General features: G+C 30.6%; 9 non-coding genes across 9 annotated transcripts; all 9 read left to right on the plus strand.

Annotated features, from left to right (window-relative positions):
* The first annotated feature begins 5365 nt into the window (after positions 1-5365).
* TRNAR-UCG (transfer RNA arginine (anticodon UCG)) lies at positions 5366-5438 on the plus strand. Its single transcript has one exon. It is a non-coding gene; the product is annotated as a tRNA-Arg (tRNA).
* Positions 5439-6323: 885 nt separating this feature from the next.
* Positions 6324-6396, plus strand: TRNAR-UCG (transfer RNA arginine (anticodon UCG)). The gene has a single exon. It is a non-coding gene; the product is annotated as a tRNA-Arg (tRNA).
* A 1845-nt stretch (positions 6397-8241) lies between these two features.
* Positions 8242-8314, plus strand: TRNAR-UCG (transfer RNA arginine (anticodon UCG)). The gene has a single exon. It is a non-coding gene; the product is annotated as a tRNA-Arg (tRNA).
* A 2792-nt stretch (positions 8315-11106) lies between these two features.
* Positions 11107-11179, plus strand: TRNAR-UCG (transfer RNA arginine (anticodon UCG)). The gene has a single exon. It is a non-coding gene; the product is annotated as a tRNA-Arg (tRNA).
* A 1845-nt stretch (positions 11180-13024) lies between these two features.
* Positions 13025-13097, plus strand: TRNAR-UCG (transfer RNA arginine (anticodon UCG)). The gene has a single exon. It is a non-coding gene; the product is annotated as a tRNA-Arg (tRNA).
* Positions 13098-14942: 1845 nt separating this feature from the next.
* Positions 14943-15015, plus strand: TRNAR-UCG (transfer RNA arginine (anticodon UCG)). The gene has a single exon. It is a non-coding gene; the product is annotated as a tRNA-Arg (tRNA).
* Positions 15016-20695: 5680 nt separating this feature from the next.
* TRNAR-UCG (transfer RNA arginine (anticodon UCG)) lies at positions 20696-20768 on the plus strand. Its single transcript has one exon. It is a non-coding gene; the product is annotated as a tRNA-Arg (tRNA).
* An 885-nt stretch (positions 20769-21653) lies between these two features.
* On the plus strand, positions 21654-21726 carry TRNAR-UCG (transfer RNA arginine (anticodon UCG)). The gene has a single exon. It is a non-coding gene; the product is annotated as a tRNA-Arg (tRNA).
* Positions 21727-23571: 1845 nt separating this feature from the next.
* Positions 23572-23644, plus strand: TRNAR-UCG (transfer RNA arginine (anticodon UCG)). The gene has a single exon. It is a non-coding gene; the product is annotated as a tRNA-Arg (tRNA).
* Positions 23645-24184: the final 540 nt, after the last annotated feature.

Raw genomic sequence — 24184 nt, forward strand, 5'->3', positions numbered from 1 at the left:
ACATGTTTAAAATGAATCTTTGAAATCCAAACATCCATAGTCCAATGAGAAATTGCTATAAAGCCTACATCCCTAATATTTTCATAAAACTTAAAAAACCTTTAGGAAAATGTAAGTGTTTACCTGTTAACTTGTTTGATTTTGGTAATCTGTGTTGCAAAGCAGTTCTTTGACCAAATTGATACTATAATGGTTATTTGCATATCTGCATATAAAAAATACATTTCACATGTTTAGAAGGAATCAGTGAAATCAAAACACCCATAGTTCAATGAGAAATTGCTCTAATGCCTACATGCCTAATCTTTTTATAAAACTTTATAGCATGCCTATAGAATAGTTAAGTTATTTCTCAGCTAAGTTAAGGATTTTTCAAAATCTAGGCTATGTGAAAGGTATACTTTGTAATGTTCACTCAACATAAATCACTAAAATATGTTGGATTTCATTTTGTAATTCATATGCAAGTTTTTCCAAAACATACCTCAAGAAAAAGCTTCTAAATTTTGAATGTTATACTTGAGGTTACTATTACCACACCTTCCACAGGTTCGACAATTTCGACATAGATGACAGTGTGGCATAATGGATGAGGCGTCTGACTTCTGATCAGAAGATTAAGGGTTCGTGTCCCTTCGTGGTCAAGTCATTCTTTTTGTCACTATTTGAAATCTTCAAAGTCTGCATGAATTCAATGGATGACAATGTTGTAAAGAATGTACATTTCTAAATGTAATTCCCATAGGAAAATAAATACAACATAAACAATGATGTGCATGATGTACACATAGTTATAGTTTTTTTAGGTTTTTGGTGCATAGTAAAAGGTATCCTTTTGGAAAAGGTAAGTATTTACCTGTTAACTTGTTCAATTTTGGTAATCTGTGTTGGAAAAAAATCTTTGACCAAATTGATACAATAAAGGATATTTGCATATCTGCATATAAAAATTATATCTCACATGTTTAAAATGAATCATTGAAATCCGAACATCCATAGTCCAATGAGAAATTGCTATAAAGCCTACATCCCTAATATTTTCATAAAACTTAAAAAACCTTTAGGAAAATGTAAGTGTTTACCTGTTAACTTGTTTGATTTTGGTAATCTGTGTTGCAAAGCAGTTCTTTGACCAAATTGATACTATAATGGTTATTTGCATATCTGCATATAAAAAATACATTTCACATGTTTAGAAGGAATCAGTGAAATCAGAACACCCATAGTTCAATGAGAAATTGCTCTAATGCCTACATGCCTAATCTTTTTATAAAACTTTATAGCATGCCTATAGAATAGTTAAGTTATTTCTCAGCTAAGTTAAGGATTTTACAAAATCTAGGCTATGTGAAAGGTATACTTTGTAATGTTCACTCAACATAAATCACTAAAATATGTTGGATTTCATTTTGTAATTCATATGCAAGTTTTTCCAAAACATACCTCAAGAAAAAGCTTCTAAATTTTGAATGTTATACTTGAGGTTACTATTACCACACCTTCCACAGGTTCGACAATTTCGACATAGATGACAGCGTGGCATAATGGATGAGGCGTCTGACTTCTGATCAGAAGATTGAGGGTTCGTGTCCCTTTATGGTCAAGTCATTCTTTTTGTCACTATTTGAAATCTTCAAACTCTGCATGAATTCAATGGATGACAATGTTGTAAAGAATGTACATTTCTAAATGTAATTCCCATAGGAAAATAAATACAACATAAACAATGATGTGCATGATGTACACATAGTTATAGTTTTTATAGGTTTTTGGTGCATAGTAAAAGGTATCCTTTTGGAAAAGGTAAGTATTTACCTGTTAACTTGTTCAATTTTGGTAATCTGTGTTGGAAAAAAATCTTTGACCAAATTGATACAATAAAGGATATTTGCATATCTGCATATAAAAATTATATCTCACATGTTTAAAATGAATCATTGAAATCCGAACATCCATAGTCCAATGAGAAATTGCTATAAAGCCTACATCCCTAATATTTTCATAAAACTTAAAAAACCTTTAGGAAAATGTAAGTGTTTACCTGTTAACTTGTTTGATTTTGGTAATCTGTGTTGCAAAGCAGTTCTTTGACCAAATTGATACTATAATGGTTATTTGCATATCTGCATATAAAAAATACATCTCACATGTTTAGAAGGAATCAGTGAAATCAGAACACCCATAGTTCAATGAGAAATTGCTCTAATGCCTACATCCCTAATCTTTTTATAAAACTTTATAGCATGCCTATAGAAAAGTTAAGTTATTTCTCAGCTAAATTAAGGATTTTACAAAATCTAGGCTATGTGAAAGGTATACTTTGTAATGTTCACTCAACATAAATCACTAAAATATGTTGCATTTCATTTTGTAATAAATATGCAAGTTTTTCCAAAACATACCTCTAGAAAAAGCTTCTAAATTTTGAATGTTATACTTGAGGTTACTATTACCACACCTTCCACAGGTTCGACAATTTCGACATAGATGACAACGTGGCATAATGGATGAGGCGTCTGACTTCTGATCAGAAGATTGAGGGTTCGTGTCCCTTTATGGTCAAGTCATTCTTTTTGTCACTATTTGAAATCTTCAAACTCTGCATGAATTCAATGGACGACAATGTTGTAAAGAATGTACATTTCTAATGTAATTCCCATAGGAAAATAAATACAACATAAACAATGATGTGCATGATGTACACATAGTTATAGGTTTTTTAGGTTTTTGGTGCATAGTAAAAGGTATCCTTTTGGAAAATGTAAGTATTTACCTGTTAACTTGTTCAATTTTGGTAATCTGTGTTGGAAAAAAATCTTTGACCAAATTGATACAATAAAGGATATTTGCATATCTGCATATAAAAATTATATCTCACATGTTTAAAATGAATCATTGAAATCCGAACATCCATAGTCCAATGAGAAATTGCTATAAAGCCTACATCCCTAATATTTTCATAAAACTTAAAAAACCTTTAGGAAAATGTCAGTGTTTACCTGTTAACTTGTTTGATTTTGGTAATCTGTGTTGCAAAGCAATTCTTTGACCAAATTGATACTATAATGGTTATTTTCATATCTGCATATAAAAAATACATCTCACATGTTTAGAAGGAATCAGTGAAATCAGAACAGCCATAGCTCAATGAGAAATTGCTCTAATGCCTACATCCCTAATCTTTTTATAAAACTTTATAGCATGATTATAGAAAAGTTAAGTTATTTCTCAGCTAAGTTAAGGATTTTACAAAATCTAGGCTATGTGAAAGGTATACTTTGTAATGTTCACTCAACATAAATCACTAAAATATGTTGGATTTCATTTTGTAATTCATATGCAAGTTTTTCCAAAACATATATCTAGAAAAAACTTCTAAATTTTGAATGTTATACTTGAGGTTACTTTTACCACACCTTCCATAGGTTCGACAACTTCTATAAAGATGATCGCCTTTCCTAATGGATAAGGCGTCTGATTTCGGATCAGAAGATTGAGGGTTCGAGTCCCTTCGTGGTCGAGTCTTTCATTTTGTCACAATTTGAAATCTTCAAACTCTGCATGAATTCAATGGATGACAATGTTGTAAAGAATGTACATTTCTAAATGTAATTCCCATAGGAAAATAAATACAACATAAACAATGATGTGCATGATGTACACATAGTTATAGTTTTTTTAGGTTTTTGGTGCATAGTAAAAGGTATCCTTTTGGAAAAGGTAAGTATTTACCTGTTAACTTGTTCAATTTTGGTAATCTGTGTTGGAAAAAAATCTTTGACCAAATTGATACAATAAAGGATATTTGCATATCTGCATATAAAAATTATATCTCACATGTTTAAAATGAATCATTGAAATCCGAACATCCATAGTCCAATGAGAAATTGCTATAAAGCCTACATCCCTAATATTTTCATAAAACTTAAAAAACCTTAAGGAAAATGTAAGTGTTTACCTGTTAACTTGTTTGATTTTGGTAATCTGTGTTGCAAAGCAGTTCTTTGACCAAATTGATACTATAATGGTTATTTGCATATCTGCATATAAAAAATACATCTCACATGTTTAGAAAGAATCAGTGAAATCAGAACACCCATAGTTCAATGAGAAATTGCTCTAATGCCTACATCCCTAATCTTTTTATAAAACTTTATAGCATGCCTATAGAAAAGTTAAGTTATTTCTCAGCTAAGTTAAGGATTTTACAAAATCTAGGCTATGTGAAAGGTATACTTTGTAATGTTCACTCAACATAAATCACTAAAATATGTTGCATTTCATTTTGTAATAAATATGCAAGTTTTTCCAAAACATACCTCAAGACAAAGCTTCTAAATTTTGAATGTTATACTTGAGGTTACTATTACCACACCTTCCACAGGTTCGACAATTTCGACATAGATGACAGCGTGGCATAATGGATGAGGCGTCTGACTTCTGATCAGAAGATTGAGGGTTCGTGTCCCTTTATGGTCAAGTCATTCTTTTTGTCACTATTTGAAATCTTCAAACTCTGCATGAATTCAATGGATGACAATGTTGTAAAGAATGTACATTTCTAAATGTAATTCCCATAGGAAAATAAATACAACATAAACAATGATGTGCATGATGTACACATAGTTATAGGTTTTTTAGCTTTTTGGTGCATAGTGAAAGGTATCCTTTTGGAAAATGTAAGTATTTACCTGTTAACTTGTTCAATTTTGGTAATCTGTGTTGGAAAAAAATCTTTGACCAAATTGATACAATAAAGGATATTTGCATATCTGCATATAAAAATTATATCTCACATGTTTAAAATGAATCATTGAAATCCGAACATCCATAGTCCAATGAGAAATTGCTATAAAGCCTACATCCCTAATATTTTCATAAAACTTAAAAAACCTTTAGGAAAATGTCAGTGTTTACCTGTTAACTTGTTTGATTTTGGTAATCTGTGTTGCAAAGCAATTCTTTGACCAAATTGATACTATAATGGTTATTTTCATATCTGCATATAAAATATACATCTCACATGTTTAGAAGGAATCAGTGAAATCAGAACAGCCATAGCTCAATGAGAAATTGCTCTAATGCCTACATCCCTAATCTTTTTATAAAACTTTATAGCATGCCTATAGAAAAGTTAAGTTATTTCTCAGCTAAGTTAAGGATTTTACAAAATCTAGGCTATGTGAAAGGTATACTTTGTAATGTTCACTCAACATAAATCACTAAAATATGTTGGATTTCATTTTGTAATTCATATGCAAGTTTTTCCAAAACATATATCTAGAAAAAACTTCTAAATTTTGAATGTTATACTTAAGGTTACTTTTACCACACCTTCCACAGGTTCGACAACTTCTATAAAGATGATCGCGTGGCCTAATGGATAAGGCGTCTGACTTCGGATCAGAAGATTGAGGGTTCGAGTCCCTTCGTGGTCGAGTCATTCTTTTTGTCACTATTTGAAATCTTCAAACTCTGCATGAATTCAATGGATGACAATGTTGTAAAGAATGTACATTTCTAAATGTAATTCCCATAGGAAAATAAATACAACATAAACAATGATGTGCATGATGTACACATAGTTATAGTTTTTTTAGGTTTTTGGTGCATAGTAAAAGGTATCCTTTTGGAAAAGGTAAGTATTTACCTGTTAACTTGTTCAATTTTGGTAATCTGTGTTGGAAAAAAATCTTTGACCAAATTGATACAATAAAGGATATTGCATATCTGCATATAAAAATTATATCTCACATGTTTAAAATGAATCATTGAAATGCGAACATCCATAGTCCAATGAGAAATTGCTATAAAGCCTACATCCCTAATATTTTCATAAAACTTAAAAAAACTTTAGGAAAATGTAAGTGTTTACCTGTTAACTTGTTTTATTTTGGTAATCTGTGTTGCAAAGCAGTTCTTTGACCAAATTGATACTATAATGGTTATTTGCATATCTGCATATAAAAAATACATCTCACATGTTTAGAAGGAATCAGTGAAATCAGAACACCCATAGTTCAATGAGAAATTGCTCTAATGCCTACATCCCTAATCTTTTTATAAAACTTTATAGCATGCCTATAGAAAAGTTAAGTTATTTCTCAGCTAAATTAAGGATTTTACAAAATCTAGGCTATGTGAAAGGTATACTTTGTAATGTTCACTCAACATAAATCACTAAAATATGTTGGATTTCATTTTGTAATTCATATGCAAGTTTTTCCAAAACATATATCTAGAAAAAACTTCTAAATTTTGAATGTTATACTTGAGGTTACTTTTACCACACCTTCCACAGGTTCGACAACTTCTATAAAGATGACCGCGTGGCCTAATGAATAAGGCATCTGACTTCGGATCAGAAGATTGAGGGTTCGAGTCCCTTCGTGGTCGATTCTTTCATTTTGTCACAATTTGAAATCTTCAAACTCTGCATGAATTCAATGGATGACAATGTTGTAAAGAATGTACATTTCTAAATGTAATTCCCATAGGAAAATAAATACAACATAAACAATGATGTGCATGATGTACACATAGTTATAGTTTTTTTAGGTTTTTGGTGCATAGTAAAAGGTATCCTTTTGGAAAAGGTAAGTATTTACCTGTTAACTTGTTCAATTTTGGTAATCTGTGTTGGAAAAAAATCTTTGACCAAATTGATACAATAAAGGATATTTGCATATCTGCATATAAAAATTATATCTCACATGTTTAAAATGAATCATTGAAATCCGAACATCCATAGTCCAATGAGAAATTGCTATAAAGCCTACATCCCTAATATTTTCATAAAACTTAAAAAACCTTTAGGAAAATGTAAGTGTTTACCTGTTAACTTGTTTGATTTTGGTAATCTGTGTTGCAAAGCAGTTCTTTGACCAAATTGATACTATAATGGTTATTTGCATATCTGCATATAAAAAATACATCTCACATGTTTAGAAGGAATCAGTGAAATCAGAACACCCATAGTTCAATGAGAAATTGCTCTAATGCCTACATCCCTAATCTTTTTATAAAACTTTATAGCATGCCTATATAATAGTTAAGTTATTTCTCAGCTAAGTTAAGGATTTTACAAAATCTAGGCTATGTGAAAGGTATACTTTGTAATGTTCACTCAACATAAATCACTAAAATATGTTGGATTTCATTTTGTAATTCATATGCAAGTTTTTCCAAAACATACCTCTAGAAAAAGCTTCTAAATTTTGAATGTTATACTTGAGGTTACTATTACCACACCTTCCACAGGTTCGACAATTTCGACATAGATGACAGCGTGGCATAATGGATGAGGCGTCTGACTTCTGATCAGAAGATTGAGGGTTCGTGTCCCTTCGTGGTCAAGTCATTCTTTTTGTCACTATTTGAAATCTTCAAACTCTGCATGAATTCAATGGATGACAATGTTGTAAAGAATGTACATTTCTAAATGTAATTCCCATAGGAAAATAAATACAACATAAACAATGATGTGCATGATGTATACATAGTTATAGGTTTTTTAGGTTTTTGGTGCATAGCAAAAGGTATCCTTTTGGAAAATGTAAGTATTTACGTCTTAACTTGTTCAATTTTGGTAATCTGTGTTGGAAAAAAATCTTTGACCAAATTGATACAATAAAGGATATTTGCATATCTGCATATAAAAATTATATCTCACATGTTTAAAATGAATCATTGAAATCCAAACATCCATAGTCCAATGAGAAATTGCTATAAAGCCTACATCCCTAATATTTTCATAAAACTTAAAAAACCTTTAGGAAAATGTCAGTGTTTACCTGTTAAGTTGTTTGAATTTGGTAATCTGTGTTGCAAAGCAATTCTTTGACCAAATTGATACTATAATGGTTATTTTCATATCTGCATATAAAAAATACATCTCACATGTTTAGAAGGAATCAGTGAAATCAGAACAGCCATAGCTCAATGAGAAATTTCTCTAATGCCTACATCCCTAATCTTTTTATAAAACTTTATAGCATGCCTATAGAAAAGTTAAGTTATTTCTCAGCTAAGTTAAGGATTTTACAAAATCTAGGCTATGTGAAAGGTATACTTTGTAATGTTCACTCAACATAAATCACTAAAATTTGTTGGATTTCATTTTGTAATTCATATGCAAGTTTTTCCAAAACATATATCTAGAAAAAACTTCTAAATTTTGAATGTAATACTTGAAGTTACTTTTACCACACCTTCCACAGGTTCGACAACTTCTATAAAGTTGACCGCGTGGCCTAATGGATAAGGCATCTGACTTCGGATCAGAAGATTGAGGGTTCGAGTCCCTTCGTGGTCGAGTCTTTCATTTTGTCACAATTTGAAATCTTCAAACTCTGCATGAATTCAATGGATGACAATGTTGTAAAGAATGTACATTTCTAAATGTAATTCCCATAGGAAAATAAATACAACATAAACAATGATGTGCATGATGTACACATAGTTATAGTTTTTTTAGGTTTTTGGTGCATAGTAAAAGGTATCCTTTTGGAAAAGGTAAGTATTTACCTGTTAACTTGTTCAATTTTGGTAATCTGTGTTGGAAAAAAATCTTTGACCAAATTGATACAATAAAGGATATTTGCATATCTGCATATAAAAATTATATCTCACATGTTTAAAATGAATCATTGAAATCCGAACATCCATAGTCCAATGAGAAATTGCTATAAAGCCTACATCCCTAATATTTTCATAAAACTTAAAAAACCTTTAGGAAAATGTAAGTGTTTACCTGTTAACTTGTTTGATTTTGGTAATCTGTGTTGCAAAGCAATTCTTTGACCAAATTGATACTATAATGGTTATTTTTATATCTGCATATAAAAAATACATCTCACATGTTTAGAAGGAATCAGTGAAATCAGAACAGCCATAGCTCAATGAGAAATTGCTCTAATGCCTACATCCCTAATCTTTTTATAAAACTTTATAGCATGCCTATAGAAAAGTTAAGTTATTTCTCAGCTAAGTTAAGGATTTTACAAAATCTAGGCTATATGAAAGGTATACTTTGTAATGTTCACTCAACATAAATCACTAAAATATGTTGGATTTCATTTTGTAATTCATATGCAAGTTTTTCCAAAACATACCTCTAGAAAAAGCTTCTAAATTTTGAATGTTATACTTGAGGTTACTATTACCACACCTTCCACAGGTTCAACAATTTCGACATAGATGACAGCGTGGCATAATGGATGAGGCGTCTGACTTCTGATCAGAAGATTGAGGGTTCGTGTCCCTTCGTGGTCAAGTCATTCTTTTTGTCACTATTTGAAATCTTCAAACTCTGCATGAATTCAATGGATGACAATGTTGTAAAGAATGTACATTTCTAAATGTAATTCCCATAGGAAAATAAATACAATGATGTGCATGATGTACACATAGTTATAGGTTTTTTAGGTTTTTGGTGCATAGTAAAAGGTATCCTTTTGGAAAATGTAAGTATTTACCTCTTAACTTGTTCAATTTTGGTAATCTGTGTTGGAAAAAAATCTTTGACCAAATTGATACAATAAAGGATATTTGCATATCTGCATATAAAAATTATATCTCACATGTTTAAAATGAATCATTGAAATCCAAACATCCATAGTCCAATGAGAAATTGCTATAAAGCCTACATCCCTAAAATATTTTCATAAAACTTAAAAAACCTTTAGGAAAATGTCAGTGTTTACCTGTTAACTTGTTTGATTTTGGTAATCTGTGTTGCAAAGCAATTCTTTGACCAAATTGATACTATAATGGTTATTTGCATATCTGCATATAAAAAATACATCTCACATGTTTAGAAGGAATCAGTGAAATCAGAACACCCATAGTTCAATGAGAAATTGCTCTAATGCCTACATCCCTAATCTTTTTATAAAACTTTATAGCATGCCTATAGAATAGTTAAGTTATTTCTCAGCTAAGTTAAGGATTTTACAAAATCTAGGCTATGTGAAAGGTATACTTTGTAATGTTCACTCAACATAAATCACTAAAATATGTTGGATTTCTTTTTGTAATTCATATGCAAGTTTTTCCAAAACATACCTCTAGAAAAAGCTTCTAAATTTTGAATGTTATACTTGAGGTTACTATTACCACACCTTCCACAGGTTCGACAATTTCGACATAGATGACAGCGTGGCATAATGGATGAGGCGTCTGACTTCTGATCAGAAGATTGAGGGTTCGTGTCCCTTCGTGGTCATTATTTTTGTCACTATTTGAAATCTTCAAACTCTGCATGAATTCAATGGATGACAATGTTGTAAAGAATGTACATTTCTAAATGTAATTCCCATAGGAAAATAAATACAACATAAACAATGATGTGCATGAAGAACACATAGTTATAGTTTTTTTAGGTTTTTGGTGCATAGTAAAAGGTATCCTTTTGGAAAAGGAAAGTATTTACCTGTTAACTTGTTCAATTTTGGTAATCTGTGTTGGAAAAAAATCTTTGACCAAATTGATACAATAAAGGATATTTGCATATCTGCATATAAAAATTATATCTCACATGTTTAAAATGAATCATTGAAATCCAAACATCCATAGTCCAATGAGAAATTGCTATAAAGCCTACATCCCTAATATTTTCATAAAACTTAAAAAACCTTTAGGAAAATGTCAGTGTTTACCTGTTAACTTGTTTGATTTTGGTAATCTGTGTTGCAAAGCAATTCTTTGACCAAATTGATACTATAATGGTTATTTTCATATCTGCATATAAAAAATACATCTCACATGTTTAGAAGGAATCAGTGAAATCAGAACAGCCATAGCTCAATGAGAAATTGCTCTAATGCCTACATCCCTAATCTTTTTATAAAACTTTATAGCATGCCTATAGAAAAGTTAAGTTATTTCTCAGCTAAGTTAAGGATTTTACAAAATCTAGGCTATGTGAAAGGTATACTTTGAAATGTTCACTCAACATTAATCACTAAAATATGTTGGATTTCATTTTGTAATTCATATGCAAGTTTTTCCAAAACATATATCTAGAAAAAACTTCTAAATTTTGAATGTTATACTTGAGGTTACTTTTACCACACCTTCCACAGGTTCGACAACTTCTATAAAGATGATCGTGTGGCCTAATGGATAAGGCGTCTGACTTCGGATCAGAAGATTGAGGGTTCGAGTCCCTTCGTGGTCGAGTCTTTCATTTTGTCACAATTTGAAATCTTCAAACTCTGCATGAATTCAATGGATGACAATGTTGTAAAGAATGTACATTTCTAAATGTAATTCCCATAGGAAAATAAATACAACATAAACAATGATGTGCATGATGTACACATAGTTATAGGTTTTTTAGGATTTTGGTGCATAGTAAAAGGTATCCTTTTGGAAAATGTAAGTATTTACCTGTTAACTTGTTCAATTTTGGTAATCTGTGTTGGAAAAAAATCTTTGACCAAATTGATACAATAAAGGATATTTGCATATCTGCATATAAAAATTATATCTCACATGTTTAAAATGAATCTTTGAAATCCAAACATCCATAGTCCAATGAGAAATTGCTATAAAGCCTACATCCCTAATATTTTCATAAAACTTAAAAAACCTTTAGGAAAATGTAAGTGTTTACCTGTTAACTTGTTTGATTTTGGTAATCTGTGTTGCAAAGCAGTTCTTTGACCAAATTGATACTATAATGGTTATTTGCATATCTGCATATAAAAAATACATTTCACATGTTTAGAAGGAATCAGTGAAATCAAAACACCCATAGTTCAATGAGAAATTGCTCTAATGCCTACATGCCTAATCTTTTTATAAAACTTTATAGCATGCCTATAGAATAGTTAAGTTATTTCTCAGCTAAGTTAAGGATTTTACAAAATCTAGGCTATGTGAAAGGTATACTTTGTAATGTTCACTCAACATAAATCACTAAAATATGTTGGATTTCATTTTGTAATTCATATGCAAGTTTTTCCAAAACATACCTCAAGAAAAAGCTTCTAAATTTTGAATGTTATACTTGAGGTTACTATTACCACACCTTCCACAGGTTCGACAATTTCGACATAGATGACAGTGTGGCATAATGGATGAGGCGTCTGACTTCTGATCAGAAGATTAAGGGTTCGTGTCCCTTCGTGGTCAAGTCATTCTTTTTGTCACTATTTGAAATCTTCAAAGTCTGCATGAATTCAATGGATGACAATGTTGTAAAGAATGTACATTTCTAAATGTAATTCCCATAGGAAAATAAATACAACATAAACAATGATGTGCATGATGTACACATAGTTATAGTTTTTTTAGGTTTTTGGTGCATAGTAAAAGGTATCCTTTTGGAAAAGGTAAGTATTTACCTGTTAACTTGTTCAATTTTGGTAATCTGTGTTGGAAAAAAATCTTTGACCAAATTGATACAATAAAGGATATTTGCATATCTGCATATAAAAATTATATCTCACATGTTTAAAATGAATCATTGAAATCCGAACATCCATAGTCCAATGAGAAATTGCTATAAAGCCTACATCCCTAATATTTTCATAAAACTTAAAAAACCTTTAGGAAAATGTAAGTGTTTACCTGTTAACTTGTTTGATTTTGGTAATCTGTGTTGCAAAGCAGTTCTTTGACCAAATTGATACTATAATGGTTATTTGCATATCTGCATATAAAAAATACATTTCACATGTTTAGAAGGAATCAGTGAAATCAGAACACCCATAGTTCAATGAGAAATTGCTCTAATGCCTACATGCCTAATCTTTTTATAAAACTTTATAGCATGCCTATAGAAAAGTTAAGTTATTTCTCAGCTAAGTTAAGGATTTTACAAAATCTAGGCTATGTGAAAGGTATACTTTGTAATGTTCACTCAACATAAATCACTAAAATATGTTGGATTTCATTTTGTAATTCATATGCAAGTTTTTCCAAAACATATATCTAGAAAAAACTTCTAAATTTTGAATGTTATACTTGAGGTTACTTTTACCACACCTTCCACAGGTTTGACAACTTCTATAAAGATGATCGCGTGGCCTAATGGATAAGGCGTCTGACTTCGGATCAGAAGATTGAGGGTTCGAGTCCCTTCGTGGTCGAGTCTTTCATTTTGTCACAATTTGAAATCTTCAAACTCTGCATGAATTCAATGGATGACAATGTTGTAAAGAATGTACATTTCTAAATGTAATTCCCATAGGAAAATAAATACAACATAAACAATGATGTGCATGATGTACGCATAGTTATAGTTTTTTTAGGTTTTTGGTGCATAGTAAAAGGTATCCTTTTGGAAAAGGTAAGTATTTACCTGTTAAATTGTTCAATTTTGGTAATCTGTGTTGGAAAAAAATCTTTGACCAAATTGATACAATAAAGGATATTTGCATATCTGCATATAAAAATTATATCTCACATGTTTAAAATGAATCATTAAAATCCGAACATCCATAGTCCAATGAGAAATTGCTATAAAGCCTACATCCCTAATATTTTCATAAAACTTAAAAAACCTTTAGGAAAATGTAAGTGTTTACCTGTTAACTTGTTTGATTTTGGAAATCTGTGTTGCAAAGAAGTTCTTTGACCAAATTGATACTATAATGGTTATTTGCATATCTGCATATAAAAAATACATCTCACATGTTTAGAAGGAATCAGTGAAATCAGAACACCCATAGTTCAATGAGAAATTGCTCTAATGCCTACATGCCTAATCTTTTTATAAAACTTTATAGCATGCCTATAGAATAGTTAAGTTATTTCTCAGCTAAGTTAAGGATTTTACAAAATCTAGGCTATGTGAAAGGTATACTTTGTAATGTTCACTCAACATAAATCACTAAAATATGTTGGATTTCATTTTGTAATTCATATGCAAGTTTTTCCAAAACATACCTCTAGAAAAAGCTTCTAAATTTTGAATGTTATACTTGAGGTTACTATTACCACACCTTCCACAGGTTCGACAATTTCGACATAGATGACAGTGTGGCATAATGGATGAGGTGTCTGACTTCGGATCAGAAGATTGAGGGTTCGAGTCCCTTCATGGTCGAGTCTTTCATTTTGTCACAATTTGAAATCTTCAAACTCTGCATGAATTCAATGGATGACAATGTTGTAAAGAATGTACATTTCAAAATGTAATTCCCATAGGAAAATAAATACAACATAAACAATGATGTGCATGATGTACACATAGTTATAGGTTTTTTAGGATTTTGGTGCATAGTAAAAGGTATCCTTTTGGAAAATGTAAGTATTTACCTGTTAACTTGTTCAATTTTGGTAATCTGTGTTGGAAAAAAATCTTTGACCAAATTGATACAATAAAGGATATTTGCATATCTGCATATAAAAATTATATCTCACATGTTTAAAATGAATCATTGAAATCCAAACATCCATAGTCCAATGAGAAATTGCTATAAAGCCTACATCCCTAATATTTTCATAAAACTTAAAAAACCTTTAGGAAAATGTCAGTGTTTACCTGTTAACTTGTTTGATTTTGGTAATCTGTGTTGCAAAGCAATTCTTTGACCAAATTGATACTATAATGGTTATTTTCATATCTGCATATAAAAAATACATCTCACATGTTTAGAAGGAATCAGTGAAATCAGAACAGCCATAGCTCAATGAGAAATTGCTCTAATGCCTACATCCCTAATCTTTTTATAAAACTTTATAGCATGCCTATAGAAAAGTTAAGTTATTTCTCAGCTAAGTTAAGGATTTTACAAAATCTAGGCTATGTGAAAGGTATACTTTGAAATGTTCACTCAACATTAATCACTAAAATATGTTGGATTTCATTTTGTAATTCATATGCAAGTTTTTCCAAAACATATATCTAGAAAAAACTTCTAAATTTTGAATGTTATACTTGAGGTTACTTTTACCACACCTTCCACAGGTTCGACAACTTCTATAAAGATGATCGTGTGGCCTAATGGATAAGGCGTCTGACTTCGGATCAGAAGATTGAGGGTTCGAGTCCCTTCGTGGTCGAGTCTTTCATTTTGTCACAATTTGAAATCTTCAAACTCTGCATGAATTCAATGGATGACAATGTTGTAAAGAATGTACATTTCTAAATGTAATTCCCATAGGAAAATAAATACAACATAAACAATGATGTGCATGATGTACACATAGTTATAGTTTTTTTAGGTTTTTGGTGCATAGTAAAAGGTATCCTTTTGGAAAAGGTAAGTATTTACCTGTTAAATTGTTCAATTTTGGTAATCTGTGTTGGAAAAAAATCTTTGACCAAATTGATACAATAAAGGATATTTGCATATCTGCATATAAAAATTATATCTCACATGTTTAAAATGAATCATTAAAATCCGAACATCCATAGTCCAATGAGAAATTGCTATAAAGCCTACATCCCTAATATTTTCATAAAACTTAAAAAACCTTTAGGAAAATGTAAGTGTTTACCTGTTAACTTGTTTGATTTTGGAAATCTGTGTTGCAAAGAAGTTCTTTGACCAAATTGATACTATAATGGTTATTTGCATATCTGCATATAAAAAATACATCTCACATGTTTAGAAGGAATCAGTGAAATCAGAACACCCATAGTTCAATGAGAAATTGCTCTAATGCCTACATGCCTAATCTTTTTATAAAACTTTATAGCATGCCTATAGAATAGTTAAGTTATTTCTCAGCTAAGTTAAGGATTTTACAAAATCTAGGCTATGTGAAAGGTATACTTTGTAATGTTCACTCAACATAAATCACTAAAATATGTTGGATTTCATTTTGTAATTCATATGCAAGTTTTTCCAAAACATACCTCTAGAAAAAGCTTCTAAATTTTGAATGTTATACTTGAGGTTACTATTACCACACCTTCCACAGGTTCGACAATTTCGACATAGATGACAGTGTGGCATAATGGATGAGGCGTCTGACTTCGGATCAGAAGATTAAGGGTTCGTGTCCCTTCGTGGTCAAGTCATTCTTTTTGTCACTATTTGAAATCTTCAAAGTCTGCATGAATTCAATGGATGACAATGTTGTAAAGAATGTACATTTCTAAATGTAATTCCCATAGGAAAATAAATACAACATAAACAATGATGTGCATGATGTACACATAGTTATAGTTTTTTTAGGTTTTTGGTGCATAGTAAAAGGTATCCTTTTGGAAAAGGTAAGTATTTACCTGTTAACTTGTTCAATTTTGGTAATCTGTGTTGGAAAAAAATCTTTGACCAAATTGATACAATAAAGGATATTTGCATATCTGCATATAAAAATTATATCTCACATGTTTAAAATGAATCATTGAAATCCGAACATCCATAGTCCAATGAGAAATTGCTATAAAGCCTACATCCCTAATATTTTCATAAAACTTAAAAAACCTTTAGGAAAATGTAAGTGTTTACCTGTTAACTTGTTTGATTTTGGTAATCTGTGTTGCAAAGCAGTTCTTTGACCAAATTGATACTATAATGGTTATTTGCATATCTGCATATAAAAAATACATTTCACATGTTTAGAAGGAATCAGTGAAATCAGAACACCCATAGTTCAATGAGAAATTGCTCTAATGCCTACATGCCTAATCTTTTTATAAAACTTTATAGCATGCCTATAGAATAGTTAAGTTATTTCTCAGCTAAGTTAAGGATTTTACAAAATCTAGGCTATGTGAAAGGTATACTTTGTAATGTTCACTCAACATAAATCACTAAAATATGTTGGATTTCATTTTGTAATTCATATGCAAGTTTTTCCAAAACATACCTCAAGAAAAAGCTTCTAAATTTTGAATGTTATACTTGAGGTTACTATTACCACACCTTCCACAGGTTCGACAATTTCGACATAGATGACAGCGTGGCATAATGGATGAGGCGTCTGACTTCTGATCAGAAGATTGAGGGTTCGTGTCCCTTTATGGTCAAGTCATTCTTTTTGTCACTATTTGAAATCTTCAAACTCTGCATGAATTCAATGGATGACAATGTTGTAAAGAATGTACATTTCTAAATGTAATTCCCATAGGAAAATAAATACAACATAAACAATGATGTGCATGATGTACACATAGTTATAGTTTTTATAGGTTTTTGGTGCATAGTAAAAGGTATCCTTTTGGAAAAGGTAAGTATTTACCTGTTAACTTGTTCAATTTTGGTAATCTGTGTTGGAAAAAAATCTTTGACCAAATTGATACAATAAAGGATATTTGCATATCTGCATATAAAAATTATATCTCACATGTTTAAAATGAATCATTGAAATCCGAACATCCATAGTCCAATGAGAAATTGCTATAAAGCCTACATCCCTAATATTTTCATAAAACTTAAAAAACCTTTAGGAAAATGTAAGTGTTTACCTGTTAACTTGTTTGATTTTGGTAATCTGTGTTGCAAAGCAGTTCTTTGACCAAATTGATACTATAATGGTTATTTGCATATCTGCATATAAAAAATACATCTCACATGTTTAGAAGGAATCAGTGAAATCAGAACACCCATAGTTCAATGAGAAATTGCTCTAATGCCTACATCCCTAATCTTTTTATAAAACTTTATAGCATGCCTATAGAAAAGTTAAGTTATTTCTCAGCTAAATTAAGGATTTTACAAAATCTAGGCTATGTGAAAGGTATACTTTGTAATGTTCACTCAACATAAATCACTAAAATATGTTGCATTTCATTTTGTAATAAATATGCAAGTTTTTCCAAAACATACCTCTAGAAAAAGCTTCTAAATTTTGAATGTTATACTTGAGGTTACTATTACCACACCTTCCACAGGTTCGACAATTTCGACATAGATGACAACGTGGCATAATGGATGAGGCGTCTGACTTCTGATCAGAAGATTGAGGGTTCGTGTCCCTTTATGGTCAAGTCATTCTTTTTGTCACTATTTGAAATCTTCAAACTCTGCATGAATTCAATGGATGACAATGTTGTAAAGAATGTACATTTCTAATGTAATTCCCATAGGAAAATAAATACAACATAAACAATGATGTGCATGATGTACACATAGTTATAGGTTTTTTAGGTTTTTGGTGCATAGTAAAAGGTATCCTTTTGGAAAATGTAAGTATTTACCTGTTAACTTGTTCAATTTTGGTAATCTGTGTTGGAAAAAAATCTTTGACCAAATTGATACAATAAAGGATATTTGCATATCTGCATATAAAAATTATATCTCACATGTTTAAAATGAATCATTGAAATCCGAACATCCATAGTCCAATGAGAAATTGCTATAAAGCCTACATCCCTAATATTTTCATAAAACTTAAAAAACCTTTAGGAAAATGTCAGTGTTTACCTGTTAACTTGTTTGATTTTGGTAATCTGTGTTGCAAAGCAATTCTTTGACCAAATTGATACTATAATGGTTATTTTCATATCTGCATATAAAAAATACATCTCACATGTTTAGAAGGAATCAGTGAAATCAGAACAGCCATAGCTCAATGAGAAATTGCTCTAATGCCTACATCCCTAATCTTTTTATAAAACTTTATAGCATGATTATAGAAAAGTTAAGTTATTTCTCAGCTAAGTTAAGGATTTTACAAAATCTAGGCTATGTGAAAGGTATACTTTGTAATGTTCACTCAACATAAATCACTAAAATATGTTGGATTTCATTTTGTAATTCATATGCAAGTTTTTCCAAAACATATATCTAGAAAAAACTTCTAAATTTTGAATGTTATACTTGAGGTTACTTTTACCACACCTTCCATAGGTTCGACAACTTCTATAAAGATGATCGCCTTTCCTAATGGATAAGGCGTCTGATTTCGGATCAGAAGATTGAGGGTTCGAGTCCCTTCGTGGTCGAGTCTTTCATTTTGTCACAATTTGAAATCTTCAAACTCTGCATGAATTCAATGGATGACAATGTTGTAAAGAATGTACATTTCTAAATGTAATTCCCATAGGAAAATAAATACAACATAAACAATGATGTGCATGATGTACACATAGTTATAGTTTTTTTAGGTTTTTGGTGCATAGTAAAAGGTATCCTTTTGGAAAAGGTAAGTATTTACCTGTTAACTTGTTCAATTTTGGTAATCTGTGTTGGAAAAAAATCTTTGACCAAATTGATACAATAAAGGATATTTGCATATCTGCATATAAAAATTATATCTCACATGTTTAAAATGAATCATTGAAATCCGAACATCCATAGTCCAATGAGAAATTGCTATAAAGCCTACATCCCTAATATTTTCATAAAACTTAAAAAACCTTAAGGAAAATGTAAGTGTTTACCTGTTAACTTGTTTGATTTTGGTAATCTGTGTTGCAAAGCAGTTCTTTGACCAAATTGATACTATAATGGTTATTTGCATATCTGCATATAAAAAATACATCTCACATGTTTAGAAAGAATCAGTGAAATCAGAACACCCATAGTTCAATGAGAAATTGCTCTAATGCCTACATCCCTAATCTTTTTATAAAACTTTATAGCATGCCTATAGAAAAGTTAAGTTATTTCTCAGCTAAGTTAAGGATTTTACAAAATCTAGGCTATGTGAAAGGTATACTTTGTAATGTTCACTCAACATAAATCACTAAAATATGTTGCATTTCATTTTGTAATAAATATGCAAGTTTTTCCAAAACATACCTCAAGACAAAGCTTCTAAATTTTGAATGTTATACTTGAGGTTACTATTACCACACCTTCCACAGGTTCGACAATTTCGACATAGATGACAGCGTGGCATAATGGATGAGGCGTCTGACTTCTGATCAGAAGATTGAGGGTTCGTGTCCCTTTATGGTCAAGTCATTCTTTTTGTCACTATTTGAAATCTTCAAACTCTGCATGAATTCAATGGATGACAATGTTGTAAAGAATGTACATTTCTAAATGTAATTCCCATAGGAAAATAAATACAACATAAACAATGATGTGCATGATGTACACATAGTTATAGGTTTTTTAGCTTTTTGGTGCATAGTGAAAGGTATCCTTTTGGAAAATGTAAGTATTTACCTGTTAACTTGTTCAATTTTGGTAATCTGTGTTGGAAAAAAATCTTTGACCAAATTGATACAATAAAGGATATTTGCATATCTGCATATAAAAATTATATCTCACATGTTTAAAATGAATCATTGAAATCCGAACATCCATAGTCCAATGAGAAATTGCTATAAAGCCTACATCCCTAATATTTTCATAAAACTTAAAAAACCTTTAGGAAAATGTCAGTGTTTACCTGTTAACTTGTTTGATTTTGGTAATCTGTGTTGCAAAGCAATTCTTTGACCAAATTGATACTATAATGGTTATTTTCATATCTGCATATAAAATATACATCTCACATGTTTAGAAGGAATCAGTGAAATCAGAACAGCCATAGCTCAATGAGAAATTGCTCTAATGCCTACATCCCTAATCTTTTTATAAAACTTTATAGCATGCCTATAGAAAAGTTAAGTTATTTCTCAGCTAAGTTAAGGATTTTACAAAATCTAGGCTATGTGAAAGGTATACTTTGTAATGTTCACTCAACATAAATCACTAAAATATGTTGGATTTCATTTTGTAATTCATATGCAAGTTTTTCCAAATCATATATCTAGAAAAAACTTCTAAATTTTGAATGTTATACTTAAGGTTACTTTTACCACACCTTCCACAGGTTCGACAACTTCTATAAAGATGATCGCGTGGCCTAATGGATAAGGCGTCTGACTTCGGATCAGAAGATTGAGGGTTCGAGTCCCTTCGTGGTCGAGTCATTCTTTTTGTCACTATTTGAAATCTTCAAACTCTGCATGAATTCAATGGATGACAATGTTGTAAAGAATGTACATTTCTAAATGTAATTCCCATAGGAAAATAAATACAACATAAACAATGATGTGCATGATGTACACATAGTTATAGTTTTTTTAGGTTTTTGGTGCATAGTAAAAGGTATCCTTTTGGAAAAGGTAAGTATTTACCTGTTAACTTGTTCAATTTTGGTAATCTGTGTTGGAAAAAAATCTTTGACCAAATTGATACAATAAAGGATATTGCATATCTGCATATAAAAATTATATCTCACATGTTTAAAATGAATCATTGAAATGCGAACATCCATAGTCCAATGAGAAATTGCTATAAAGCCTACATCCCTAATATTTTCATAAAACTTAAAAAAACTTTAGGAAAATGTAAGTGTTTACCTGTTAACTTGTTTTATTTTGGTAATCTGTGTTGCAAAGCAGTTCTTTGACCAAATTGATACTATAATGGTTATTTGCATATCTGCATATAAAAAATACATCTCACATGTTTAGAAGGAATCAGTGAAATCAGAACACCCATAGTTCAATGAGAAATTGCTCTAATGCCTACATCCCTAATCTTTTTATAAAACTTTATAGCATGCCTATAGAAAAGTTAAGTTATTTCTCAGCTAAATTAAGGATTTTACAAAATCTAGGCTATGTGAAAGGTATACTTTGTAATGTTCACTCAACATAAATCACTAAAATATGTTGGATTTCATTTTGTAATTCATATGCAAGTTTTTCCAAAACATATATCTAGAAAAAACTTCTAAATTTTGAATGTTATACTTGAGGTTACTTTTACCACACCTTCCACAGGTTCGACAACTTCTATAAAGATGACCGCGTGGCCTAATGAATAAGGCATCTGACTTCGGATCAGAAGATTGAGGGTTCGAGTCCCTTCGTGGTCGATTCTTTCATTTTGTCACAATTTGAAATCTTCAAACTCTGCATGAATTCAATGGATGACAATGTTGTAAAGAATGTACATTTCTAAATGTAATTCCCATAGGAAAATAAATACAACATAAACAATGATGTGCATGATGTACACATAGTTATAGTTTTTTTAGGTTTTTGGTGCATAGTAAAAGGTATCCTTTTGGAAAAGGTAAGTATTTACCTGTTAACTTGTTCAATTTTGGTAATCTGTGTTGGAAAAAAATCTTTGACCAAATTGATACAATAAAGGATATTTGCATATCTGCATATAAAAATTATATCTCACATGTTTAAAATGAATCATTGAAATCCGAACATCCATAGTCCAATGAGAAATTGCTATAAAGCCTACATCCCTAATATTTTCATAAAACTTAAAAAACCTTTAGGAAAATGTAAGTGTTTACCTGTTAACTTGTTTGATTTTGGTAATCTGTGTTGCAAAGCAGTTCTTTGACCAAATTGATACTATAATGGTTATTTGCATATCTGCATATAAAAAATACATCTCACATGTTTAGAAGGAATCAGTGAAATCAGAACACCCATAGTTCAATGAGAAATTGCTCTAATGCCTACATCCCTAATCTTTTTATAAAACTTTATAGCATGCCTATATAATAGTTAAGTTATTTCTCAGCTAAGTTAAGGATTTTACAAAATCTAGGCTATGTGAAAGGTATACTTTGTAATGTTCACTCAACATAAATCACTAAAATATGTTGGATTTCATTTTGTAATTCATATGCAAGTTTTTCCAAAACATACCTCTAGAAAAAGCTTCTAAATTTTGAATGTTATACTTGAGGTTACTATTACCACACCTTCCACAGGTTCGACAATTTCGACATAGATGACAGCGTGGCATAATGGATGAGGCGTCTGACTTCTGATCAGAAGATTGAGGGTTCGTGTCCCTTCGTGGTCAAGTCATTCTTTTTGTCACTATTTGAAATCTTCAAACTCTGCATGAATTCAATGGATGACAATGTTGTAAAGAATGTACATTTCTAAATGTAATTCCCATAGGAAAATAAATACAACATAAACAATGATGTGCATGATGTATACATAGTTATAGGTTTTTTAGGTTTTTGGTGCATAGCAAAAGGTATCCTTTTGGAAAATGTAAGTATTTACGTCTTAACTTGTTCAATTTTGGTAATCTGTGTTGGAAAAAAATCTTTGACCAAATTGATACAATAAAGGATATTTGCATATCTGCATATAAAAATTATATCTCACATGTTTAAAATGAATCATTGAAATCCAAACATCCATAGTCCAATGAGAAATTGCTATAAAGCCTACATCCCTAATATTTTCATAAAACTTAAAAAACCTTTAGGAAAATGTCAGTGTTTACCTGTTAAGTTGTTTGAATTTGGTAATCTGTGTTGCAAAGCAATTCTTTGACCAAATTGATACTATAATGGTTATTTTCATATCTGCATATAAAAAATACATCTCACATGTTTAGAAGGAATCAGTGAAATCAGAACAGCCATAGCTCAATGAGAAATTTCTCTAATGCCTACATCCCTAATCTTTTTATAAAACTTTATAGCATGCCTATAGAAAAGTTAAGTTATTTCTCAGCTAAGTTAAGGATTTTACAAAATCTAGGCTATGTGAAAGGTATACTTTGTAATGTTCACTCAACATAAATCACTAAAATTTGTTGGATTTCATTTTGTAATTCATATGCAAGTTTTTCCAAAACATATATCTAGAAAAAACTTCTAAATTTTGAATGTAATACTTGAAGTTACTTTTACCACACCTTCCACAGGTTCGACAACTTCTATAAAGTTGACCGCGTGGCCTAATGGATAAGGCATCTGACTTCGGATCAGAAGATTGAGGGTTCGAGTCCCTTCGTGGTCGAGTCTTTCATTTTGTCACAATTTGAAATCTTCAAACTCTGCATGAATTCAATGGATGACAATGTTGTAAAGAATGTACATTTCTAAATGTAATTCCCATAGGAAAATAAATACAACATAAACAATGATGTGCATGATGTACACATAGTTATAGTTTTTTTAGGTTTTTGGTGCATAGTAAAAGGTATCCTTTTGGAAAAGGTAAGTATTTACCTGTTAACTTGTTCAATTTTGGTAATCTGTGTTGGAAAAAAATCTTTGACCAAATTGATACAATAAAGGATATTTGCATATCTGCATATAAAAATTATATCTCACATGTTTAAAATGAATCATTGAAATCCGAACATCCATAGTCCAATGAGAAATTGCTATAAAGCCTACATCCCTAATATTTTCATAAAACTTAAAAAACCTTTAGGAAAATGTAAGTGTTTACCTGTTAACTTGTTTGATTTTGGTAATCTGTGTTGCAAAGCAATTCTTTGACCAAATTGATACTATAATGGTTATTTTTATATCTGCATATAAAAAATACATC

The sequence above is a fragment of the Taudactylus pleione genome, unplaced genomic scaffold, assembly GCF_031769625.1.
Source record: "Taudactylus pleione unplaced genomic scaffold, aTauple2 ptg000612l, whole genome shotgun sequence".
Classification (NCBI taxonomy): Eukaryota; Metazoa; Chordata; class Amphibia; order Anura; family Myobatrachidae; genus Taudactylus; species Taudactylus pleione.